This window comes from Mauremys reevesii, linkage group 17, assembly GCF_016161935.1.
Source record: "Mauremys reevesii isolate NIE-2019 linkage group 17, ASM1616193v1, whole genome shotgun sequence".
Taxonomy (NCBI): domain Eukaryota; kingdom Metazoa; phylum Chordata; order Testudines; family Geoemydidae; genus Mauremys; species Mauremys reevesii.
In genome coordinates, this window is record NC_052639.1 from 8,451,165 (window position 1) to 8,463,186 (window position 12,022).

Consider the following 12,022-nt stretch of genomic DNA (forward strand, 5'->3'; position numbering starts at 1 on the left):
AGCTTTAAACAAGCTCAGATAACAGAAAAGAAAACCAAAACATTTATTTTTAAATTTGTTTTATAAGAACTAACCACTCAGTTTGTGTTCTCTTCTTCTCAGCTTCCCAAAAGGAAAGCAAGAACACTCATCAATAGCAGATAGCAGATGCATTATAGAAGCAGATAGAAGCAGATAGAAGAGCAACTAAAATGATTAGGGGTTTAGAGAGGGTCCCATATGAGGAAAGATTAAAGAGGCTAGGACTCTTCAGTTTGGAAAAGAGAAGACTAAGGAGGGACATGATAGAGGTATATAAAATCATGAGTGATGTTGAGAAAGTGGATAAGGAAAAGTTATTTACTTATTCGCATAATACAAGAACTAGGGGTCACCAAATGAAATTAATAGGGAGCAGGTTTAAAACAAATAAAAGGAAGTTCTTCTTCACGCAGCGCACAGTCAACTTGTGGAACTCCTTACCTGAGGAGGTTGTGAAGGCTAGGACTATAACAATGTTTTAAAGGGGACTGGATAAATTCATGGTGACTAAGTCCATAAATGGCTATTAGCCAGGATGGGTAAGAATGGTGTCCCTAGCCTCTGTTCGTCAGAGGATGGAGATGGATGGCAGGAGAGAGATCACTTGATCATTGCCTGTTAGATTCACTCCCTCAGGGGCACCTGGCATTGGCCACTGTCAGTAGACAGATACTGGGCTAGATGGACCTTTAGTCTGACCTGGTACGGCCTTTCTTATGTTCTTATGTTCATTAAGGCACCACTGTCCACTCACTTCATGCTCAGAAGAGAACAGTTTAACTCCTCATCATGGTTAGCAAGGTCAGACACTTTCAACCACCATTCTCTAGTTACAAACTATAGAAATGATCCCTGAAAGTATAGTCTTAACAAAGCTGTTCTCGGCTACACACCCAGGCTAATGTGCACAAGCTTTCTTCCCATGGTGAATGTTTTCATACAACGGGTTTCACCCCCAGCGAATTAAAGAACAAAAATCTAAAACCAAGTTCCCATTTCATTAAAGCACAACCGAGGCAGCTTTAGCACACTGGCCATTAGAAGATGTTTATGTCGCTATTTACAGACACACACACACACACCTCCTGATTAGCATGTGGAGCTCCTACCGACCAATCAAACCCTCTTGCTGTGCCATACCTCTCACAGGCTCCTCTGTGCCACATGACAGCTTGTCAGGTACAGACAATCCGGACGGGTCAGCCTTATCTAGCATGCTCCGCAGCTGTTTCTCTCTGGCTTGCTCTCAAATTCATCTGCACTAGAAGTTTTTGCAGAGTTCTATGTTACCGGTGGTACCTGCACTAAATCAGTGGCTCTCAACCTTTAGAGACACCTGTACCCCTTTCAGGAGTCTGATTTCTCTTGCATACCCCCATTTTTTACCTCACTTAAAAACTACTGGCTTACAAAATCAGATGCAATATTTATAAAAATAAATCACTTGAATATAAGTATTGTACTTACATTTCAGTGTATAGTAGAGAGAACAGTATAAACAAATCAATGTATGAATTTTAATTTGTTACGAATTTGCTAGTGCTTTCTATGTAGTCTGTTGTAAAACTAGGCAAATATCTAGATGAGTTGATGTACCCCCTGGAAGACCATTGGATACACCTGTTTGAGAACCACAGCACTAAATCACCCTTGCTTTTAGAACCGGTGCCACTTGACCCAAGGCATTGTGAACCATTTCAGGGCTAGCAGACAGTGGCAACACAGCTGCACTAGGTCTGTTGTTCCTCCCTGCACAATTCCCACTTGGAAAGAAGAGATCTTCTGCTCTGACCCTATTTACTATTGTGAGCTGCATAGGCAACTTTCTCTGTTATATGAGCAGAATCCACACAATATATACTACCTGCATGCAGGGCCGGCTTTAGGCCAATTCAACCAATTCCCCTGAATCGGCCCCACCCCTAAGAGGGCCCCGTGCCTAAGCCCTGGTACTGCGTACTGGCAAGAGCTGGTGCGCTGTGCCTGGGTGGCCCGGCTTCTCCAGGGGCAATTTAAAGGGCCTGGGGCTCCCAGAAGGGGTTGGAGCCCCAGGTCTTTTAACTTGCTACCAGAGCCCCACTGCTGGAGCCCTGGGTAGGGCTGCAGGGCTCTGGGGGCTATTTAAAAAGTCCAGGGCTTGCATTGCTTCTACCGCCCCGGCCCTTTAAATAACTCCCGGAGCCCCACCACTTCCCCAGGGCTCCCTCGGCTATTTACAGAGCCTGGGCAGGGGACGCAGGGGAGCCCCGGGCCCTGTCAATAGCCCCTGAGCCCTGGGCTGATGCTGCTACCCCGGTGGGGGAGGAAGAAAGAGGGGGCACTCACTGTACAGGGTGGGCTGTACCCACACCCCCTGCCCACACCAGCCCTGCACCCCCTGTCCCGCCGCCACCCAGCCCATCTCCAGCCAGCCCTGCACCCCATGCCCTGCCTCCAGCCCCGCACCCCCTGCCCGGTCTCCAGCCAGCCCTGCACCCCTTGCCCTGCCCGCACCAGCCCTGCACCCCCTGCCCTGTCTCCAGCCAGCCCGTCTCCAACCAGCCCTGCACCCCCTGCCCTTCCTCCAGCCCCGCACCACCTACCCTGTCTCCAGCCAGCCCGTCTCCAGCCAGCCCTGCTCCCCCTCCCCGGCCGCCCGCCCTGCACCCCCGGCCCTGCCCCCCCCAGCCCCACTCCCCCTGCCCGGCCCGCACCAGCCCCTGCCTCCAGGCAGCCCCGTACCCCTGCCCTGCCCGCACCAGCCCTGCACCCCTTACCCTGTCTCCAGCCAGCCCCTGCCGCACCCCCCTGCCTGAAGCCAGCCAGTCCTGCACTCCTCTGTCTCCAGCCCTGCCAACCCCTGCCGCACGCCCTGCGACCCTGCCTGAAGCCTGCTAGCCCACCCCACACACCCCTGTCTCCAGCCAGCCCTGCACCCCTTGCCCTGCTTGCAGCCAGACCCTACCTCCAGTCAGCCCTGCCCTGCCTCCAGCCAGCCCCATGTCCACTGGTGCCTGCAGTTCCCAGGGCAGTAACCCTGCACACCTGCTTCAATGAGGGGGGCAGGGAGCAGCTGGGACCCACACATGTGCACACCCCCAGGGATTGGCGGTGACCCACACATGTGCACACCCTAGGGTGACCAGACAGTGAGTGTGACAAATTGGGACAGGGTGGGGGGTTATTAGGATCCTATATAAGAAAAAGACCCAAACATTGAGACTGTCCCTATAAAATCAGGACATCTGGTCACCCTAGAACAGCCCCAGGGAGTGGCGGGGACCCACACATGTAAAACGGAGCTCGTTTCTAGTTCAGGCCCATCTTTTTAAAAAATAACTGTAGGTAGGGTTAACATACAGCCGTATTTTCCCTGACATGTCAGGCTTTTTGGTTCTTAAATTGCCATCTGGATGTATGGTAACCCTATTGGTACAAAAATACATACTGTGGCACATCCCTTAAATCAGAACTTTTTATAGGGAACCGGTTGCTAAGAAATGAAAGGCTTTTTTTTACTTTTTTTTTTTAGTCATCCCTGCCGGGGCCCCGCCAAAAATGTTTGAATTGGGCCCCGCACTTCCTAAAGCCGGCCCTGCCAGCAGCCATGGGTGGCGGGGGAGCCCCCACAGCCCCACCCCACTGCGTATGGACCCTGCAGCTCCCAGCTCCTACGAGTGGACCCCAGAGCTCCCAGGTGCTGCGGAGGGACCCAGGATTTCCCAGCAGGCATTGATGGCGTGAGGACCCTGCAGCCCCACGTCATTGCGAACAGACCCTGCAGCTCCGAAGCCCCTGGAGCTCTCAGCCGCCACAGGCAGGAGAGGGAGCCCCCAGCGCTCAGACACCGCAGGCAGAGCCTGGCGTTCCCAGTCACCATGCGGGGTGAGGAGAAGCAGCAGCCAAATGCCATTGCAGGTGGCGCCGTAGCTCCCAGCCACTGCAGGTGGGTGCTAGAGCCTCCAGCTGCCATCGGGACCCCACGGCCCCTGGCCACAATGGGCAGCGAGGGGACCCCACGGCTCCCAGCCACCACGGGCAGCGAGGGGACCCCACGGCTCCCGGCCGCCACAGGCAGCGAGGGGACCCCATGGCCCCCAGCTGCCACGGGCAGCGAGGGGATCCCATGGACCCCGGGTGCCACAGGCAGCGAGGGGACCCCCCGGCTCCCGGCTGCCACGGGCAGCAAGGGGACCCCACAGCCCCCGGCTGCCACAGGCAGGAACCGTCACCCAGCGACTGGCAGAAAACAGCAGCGGGCGAAGGCATCAAGCAAAACCTCAGCTTCTGCTGCTGCCACTCCTTCAAGTGGCTCTCGGTTTGCCCTGTTCACTCTGCGTCGCTGCCGCTCCACGGCATTGTCCTTCATCCTGCTGCTGAGAGCTCCTGTGTCGCCACCAGGGCCGGCTCTAGACCCCAGCGTGCCAAGCGCGCGCGTGGGGCGGCATTTTCCGAGGACGGTGGCAGGAGGGTCCGGCGGACCTCCGGCAGGCATGCCTGCAGAAGCTCCACTGGAGCCGCGGGACCAGCGCACCCTGTGCAGGCACATCCCCCGGAGCCGCGGGACCGGCACCCGGCAGCGCACCCCCTGCGGCATGCCGCCCTGCTTGGGGCGGCCGGATTACTAGAGCCGCCCCTGGTCGCCACTTCCCCTGCTGTCACCTGCCTGTCTCCTGCAGCCTCTGCGCCGCCACCTAGTGGGGGAACCTTGCTACAAGTGCAGCCTGGGCAGCCTCTGTCATTGCAACACCATGGGCAGGGCGTGAACCGCCAGCTGGGGGAGACTAGTGCCCTGCCCCGCCCCTTGCACCTGAGGCCCCGCCCCTTCTGCGAACACCCCTGTGCCCGGCGTACACCAGCCCTTAGATCCCTCTTGGTATTTCAATGCAGGCACTGACCTGTGAGAGGAAAACATCAGCTCCAAACACAGAGACTGAATTCCCCACATTTAATCTTGCTGCACTTTCCAGAAAGTCACAACATTCATTTAGTTCTTGCTAGGACAGAGAAAAAATAAGTGACACTAAGTTTTTGGCTCAGTTAAATAAAATTAAGTATTTAATTAACATAGTAAAAATATGTCCTCATTCCGCTAAATAACACCGCAACATGAAATAAGAAGAGACAAATCTTGTCAGTGACGACTAATTTCACAAATGACCTTCCCATTATTAATTTCCACACCGCCCCCATTGGAGGTCTGGACATCTCCAGTGTCACTGCTCTGCATTCACCTTCCCCTTAGAATTGTTCTCGGACATTCCCAAATTTGGAAAATTATGCAGTTCACAATGTGAACAGTGACCCTGGCTCCTTCCTGCACCTGCTCTACATTGCTCCACAGCAGCTTCTCCACCTGCAGAGTCACCCCAGCACTGCAGTGCAGCCGCCCAGGGTTTTGCAAAAATTAATAATACAGAGTTTGGAGGAAAGTAAACATTTGTGAGTTGTGGAAATAGCAAAAGGCAACAGTTGTGGTGTTACAAGAAGGGCAGTTTTTGGTTTAATAATAAAACCCAGTTATATAAATGTAACTGTATGTGCAGCTCTGTGCACTCACGTTGGATGGAAGCTTAGTAATTAAATTATACAAGAGGGTCAGGTAAAGTGGCTGCTACCACCACTATGTTTTGTCCCGAGAAGCCTTTACAGCCATTCTGAGGGAAAATGGGCCCTTTGCCCACAGAAACGGTCTATAGGGGACGGCTGCAGGCAGCAGGCGGAGAGATAATCTCATCAAAATGATTTGACTCCTGGGTAATGTAAGCAAAATCACTACAGGAATGTCCGGGGTTTCTATTGGCACTTAACTTGCCTGCCCCTGGCTGGCTCTGGTTGTACAAGATGGACGTGTAATAAGGGTTCAGTTGTGTACAAAAAAATTATTACAGTGTAAGGGATGTTAGACAAAACAAAATGTTTTGTGTAATTGTGTAAAGTTTTAAAAACCTAAACTGAGACTTATGGTTTGTAATATAATGTCATGAAGGTTAAACTATGGAAGGAATGTGCTTTTTCCCAGGACGTGTGCAGTGTATATTGGAGAAAGGGTAAAAGAAATGCAAACAAAACATGGTACTTAGCTCAAACCCCATTAGGGCTCCAAAGGGAGCCACAATAGGTTGTGGTTTCTTTTTCAGATCTGTGTGTTTTGAAGCAGAAGATGAAAGTGGAAAGTAATCAGAACTCGGGTGGAAGTTGTTTGTGTCCCTTTTAAGACAGTCTCTGAGCTGCTGATGGCTTTGGATCCAAAAGCCAAGCCCGAAAGCCGGGGTGAATGCAAATGACCTAGCTGATGGGGGAAGGAGAGAACTGCCCATCAGTGGCAGCACAAAGGAGCTGCAAATAATAAATACATCTGGTCAGCAAACAAGCTACTAGAAGACTCAGATTGTGGCCCTCCAGGAAAGGGAGGTGAAAAAACAAGTCAAGCCTGAAAATAAGGTGGACAGGTTAACCCTAAGGAGTGTGTGTGTGTATGTACAGTGCTAAAGCTAAATCTAAAGCTGTCTCTCAGCTGTTACCTGAGGATAAACTTAAAGCTTGGTACAGCAGAGAAACTATTGCAAACTGGGTCTGTTGTACAAGAGGGGAAACTGAGGCACACCACCTCATGAATTTCATAAATGACCAGTGAGTGGGGTAATTCACTATCTAACTATAGAACAAAATAAGGACAGCCTGGAGGTAATTCTTCTGTTTTTCCTGCAATTAGCAAGGAAATTTGTAAAAGGAAGTGGTATTATTATTATTAAGCACTAATCTGTCCCCACTGGGGGTGTGTGGAAATTGTTTCTTTTGTTTTCAGACACTCTACAAGCAAGCTGGTGCCAGCAAAAGACTAACCCAGACTACCATGACTCTCTGGTTTGTATTGTTTGTCTGTGGTGTTTGTCTTGTTGTTAGCATTGTTGTGTTTCAATGAACAGAAAACCTCATGACATGGATGGGGGTGGCTTCAAAAGGCTGACCTGGGGGAAGATGTGTGTGGACATTCAAAATGCTCGACTAGGAGGCCAGCACCTGTGTAATAGCTACCGTGGTATCTGGAAGTGAATCGGCAGCTGAGGTGGGCCCCACAAGCCCTATGGGAATAATGAGAAGGGGATTTGCTCACTGGGAATCAATGGAGGGGTGTGTAAAATGGTGTAAATCCAGAGAAGATGTTTGAATGTGCCCCTCCCTGATGGCCGTGGAGGAGCACACCCAATGGCCCATGGCAAGGGGTGGACAATTGGGTGTACTGTGTATGAGGTGTTTTGCTGGAAATGTACATATTACTGGGGGCACAATTACACCAGCCCCTAACCAAATTCCACACTACACACTGCTCTCTGGGCTTTGGCGCACAGATAGATTTGTGAATCTTACTGCTGTGAATAATCGAACCAGCGCATACAGCCTGATTCCACACCACGTGGTTAAGTTGGTTTGGACAATAACCCATTTCTCTGTGGACATTCAATGGACTTATGCTATGGACAAAAGCACGAAAACCTGCAGCGGCAGCGTATTGCAGCTGCCAGCAACTGGGCATGTTAAGGGCTTGACCCCGTCGAAGGAGGAGAGGAGGTGTTTCGGTGGTGGCCGGGATGTTGGACCATGCGGCTAGTGCTCAGGTCTCTCGGTGTTGCTGTGGATTGTTACAGCGGCTGGTGTATTGCTAAGTATACTTGTGATACGTTGCCTACGGAAATAACCTAGAAGTAATGGAGTAAGCCCCTCCCCCCTGTACTAGACAACCTGGATCCAACCTTCCCGGGCCCACTATAGTGGGAAGTCTGGACACTAATTGGAACAGGTGTGGCACGTCCGTACGAGAGAAGGTGCAGGGCACTGCACTACGCACGGGGCAGTGGGACAAATGGAATATCAGCGCCTTCCACCTTGATGCCTGGCCCTATCAGGAAATGTGTCACCACGTGTCCTATGTTTTGCTAAGGGGGAGAATGGGAACAGGGACACAGGCAAGGGTCTGTGGCGTCAGGGCTGGGATGGGGACACCGAGGAAGGAAACTGGAATCGTTGCTTGCTACAAGTTTAATCCAATAAACATCTCATTGTTTGCACCTTGGGACTTTGGGTATTGCTGCTCTGTGTGTACGCAAGAAGGACCCGGTAATGGGAGGGTGAAGGGATAAACCCTCTAACACTAACTAACACCTAACACACATTTGAACCTCTTCTTTTCACACCGTTGCTCATTCTCAGGGGCTGCTTTGTCTCCAGACAGATCCATTCTCTTTCAGAACAGCCTTGCTCTTTCCCTCTGTTTCACTCACTGAGGTGTGGGAGTAAACACTCCCCTTCCCTCTAGTCTCAGACAAACACTAGTATTAACTGTTTGCTACTGAGGGGTTTAGAAAGCATTTGTCAAAATGTCATTTCTGGGGGATTTTTCCCAAGATCCAGTATTTTGTATTCAGACATCTCCCAGCTTCCTTGGTGAAAATAAGGCCAAGATTTCCTTGCAATATACAGGAAAAGGCAGTTTTTCACCCCAGATGGGACTTGAACCCACAATCTCTAACTTAGAAAGCCATTGCCTTGTCCATTAGGCCACTGGGGCTCTGTGAAAGAATGGAAATGCTACCTCCTAAATGCATATTTCTCATAAGTTGGAAGCCTCTGTCTTACCCCCCATGAGGGATCCAGTGGCTGTGGGTGTTCTCCACGCTACTGGGGGTGTCTGGTGCCCCTGTCCCTCCTGGTTAATGGAGTGTGTGGGTGTCCCCCTGCCCGTTAAGGATCCGTGTTGTGCGGATGCCCCTGTTCTTCTCATTAAGAATGGTGCAATGGAGCGTCCCCCACCCCATGAACTAGTTCCCGTGTGTGGTTCCCCTGCCCCCATCCAGGCTCTGTGGTGTGTGTGTGTCGCTGTTCCTCTTTTCAAGATCCGTGTTGCAGGGGGGCGTCCCTCCCCCACAAGTCAGAATCCCCAGCATGTGGGTGCTCCCATCCCCCCATCCAGGCTCTGCGGGGGGTGTCTGTATAAAAAGAGACCGTGTCTCACTGTCTTGTCCAGGCTATGCTGCAGGGTTTATTCACAGGTGCAATCCCACTACTGATCAGCACAGAAGTTTTGACCTGCTCCATTTCCAACCTGGGCCGGTTCACCCCTCTTTAGGCAACCGGGGGACCCCAAGCTTCCCCAGGATCACCATATTGATGCTGAACTTAGTGAGGACACCTGATCGGCACAGCCCCTACAGCCCATAACTCCTGAGCTCAAATGATCCACTGGCCTCAGCCTCCCCAGGAGCTGGGATCACAGGCTCCAGCCATGGGGCCCAGCTTGTTTCACAGCCTGGCAGCTGCAGCTTTAAACTCTGCTTGTGAGCTCTGTGCCTGGGCCAGACGGGGACAGCCTGGAACTGGGAAATGCTCCTGCTCCCCCCGCCCCCGTCTCATGTCGAGCTGCAGGCGCCGCTGTCCTCCCAGGTAAGATCCCGGATGTTTCGGTGCCCCCCATCCCCCATCCAGGTGTCCGGGTACCTCTGCCCCCCCTACAGAATCCTGGATGTGTGGGTGTCCGTCCCTCTGCAGAGGATCCCGGAGTGTGGATGCCTTTGTCCCCCCTACAACATCCTGGGTGTGTGGGTGCCACTCTCCCCCCCAGTAGGTCTCTGGTGGGTGGGTCCCCAGGGTGTGAGTGCTCCCATCCCCCGATACAGGCTGGGGGGGGGGGTATAACTGGCTCTCCCTGTCCTGCCCAGGCGGTGCTACAGCAGCTGTTCACAGGGGCAGCAACCCCACTGTCAACCTGCAGCTTTAACCTGCTCCAGGGGTGACCTGCTTCACCCTCCTGTGGGAGCCCGGGGACCCCAAACTTCCCAGAATCACCTGATTGATGCCGAGCCTAGCACAGACACCGGCTCAGCCTGGCAGGGTGCAGCCCTGAGCCCTGACAATCAGCTTCCCTCCGCCTCCTGCTGCCCAGCGAGGATCCCACGCGAGAGGCTTCGTGCCCAGTTTGTTCAGGAGCGTCCCAGGCTCCAGCTGTAAACTCTGCTGGTCAGTTCTGATCTTTGGCCACACGGGGGCGGCAGTAACGTTCCCATCTAAACGCTGTTTGCGTTCGGCCCTTCCGATCGCAGATTGTAACCCGCGGGCAGATCTCTGAGTGCAGCCAAATCCCTCCCCAAACTGAACATTGAAGCAGCAGCTCCCGTTGGAAAGATCAGGATTTTTGCCTTTAAAAACAAGGGAAATATCTGCAGCGAGAAACTGAAGAAGCTCAATTGATTTCATTGACTCCATGAATGTTCCTCTGTTTCCCCCTAAGAGTCATGCCCCACATTTTGGGGACCACTGAACCCTACTCGCTAAGCAGGGGCTAGTGATGCCAAAGCCCAGGGAAAGGGAGAACAAGTGCGGGGCCCCCAGCACTGGAGCCATGTGAAGGGGCTGCAGGAGAGGGGCAATGGCTGGTGGCCCAGGGAGTTAAGGGTGGAGGGGGCAGGAGTTAGGGGTGAAGGAGGTGCCAGGGTTGGGAGTGCAGGAGCTAGCAGTAAAGGGGGAGTGGGGATCGTCCAGGGGCAATGCGGAAGTGCCAAAGTACAAGCTTTGCCCAGGGCACCATTTTCCCTAATGCTGGTCTGAGCAAACAATTGGAAATGACCCTTCAGTGAAACCAGAACCATGGTGTAGAAAAGCCCCTTTGTTAAGTGGTGGTGGCTGAGGGCTTAGGGAGATGGGTTAGAAAACAACAGCCACTTGTCTGTGGAGATTTGATTCTTGCCTGCTAGGCAAGGCTGGTGTGTGGTGTCTCCATGGCTGTACTTCCAGTGTCTGATCTGCCACAGGGAGCCAAGTCTAGACATACTCAGAGGCTCTATGCCAGGGTTCCTGAAACTTCCTTTCACTACAACCCCTTTTTGCCAAAAAAAACCCAAAAAACTTACTACATGACCCTAGAAAGACACACCAAGCCCCTCTACACTGAGCACAGGCAGAGGAGACAAAGCCTGAGCCCTGCCCCAGTTGGGGGAGGGCAAAACCAGAGCTTGAGGGATTCAGCCCTGGGTGGTGGGGCTCAGAGTTTTGGTTTCAGCCCCAGGCACCAACAAGTCTAATGCCAGCCCTGGCGACCCCATTAAAACAGGGTTATGACCCACTTTGGGGTCCTGATTCACAGTTTGAGAACCACTCCTCTATGCTGATGCGAGAGAGTTTTCCTGGGGGTGTAGTTAATCCACTTCCCAAGAGGTGGCAGCTATGTCAATGGGAGAAGCTATATCGGTGGGTGTGCAAGCTGTGGTGTTTGCCACATTTAAGAAGTTTAATCAAACCCCATTTTTAAAACCACCTGTGGTCTGGGAATGGCAAAGGAGCTCGATGAATCAGGGTTTGTCCTTCAAACTCCTGGACATCACGATTCCATACTCCTGTTGTCATTGGGGATATTGCTCAGTGTTAGAGTGCTTAACTGCAGTTCAAATAGTCCTCAGTTCAAACCCCCGTGTTCTCTTATAACCTTCTTTCTTTTTTTAAAAAAAGTTAAACATTTTCATTTCCATTCTCCATTCTGTTCAGGGGCTCCTCTATACAGGAGTGCTTGATAACAATGTAAACACTCAATATTTTGCTGTCCAAATGCACAAAAACCTAGCAAATCTGTCCATCAGCTGAAATCAGTTCCAATCCTCTAAGTGTCTAGTTTATGTTTTCATCAGTTAAACAAAGGTATCATACGAATGTACATTTGCAGATCCCTCTTCTCCAGGAGCTATCTTGTGCAGAAGAAGAAGAACCACATCCAGCTGCAGTTCAGGAGTCTGATGACCAAAGAGCCACAAAGTGTTCTCAGGGCTGGAGAAAAATGCCTTCTAGTGAGCTATTGAACGAGCTCAACCTGTTTAGCTTATCAAAAGAAGATTGAAAGGTGACTTCATTGAAGTGTTGAAGGGCCTTAATGGAGACAAAAGATTGGGTATTAAAGGGCTTTTTAATTGAGGAGAGAAAGGCATAACAAGAGCTTGTGGCTGGAAGGTGAAAAGAGACAAATTCATATTAGAAATAA

General features: G+C 51.7%; 1 pseudogene; it reads right to left on the reverse strand.

Moving 5' to 3' along the window:
* Nucleotides 1-759: 759 nt before the first annotated feature.
* On the reverse strand, nucleotides 760-889 carry LOC120385255 (annotated as a pseudogene).
* Nucleotides 890-12,022: the final 11,133 nt, after the last annotated feature.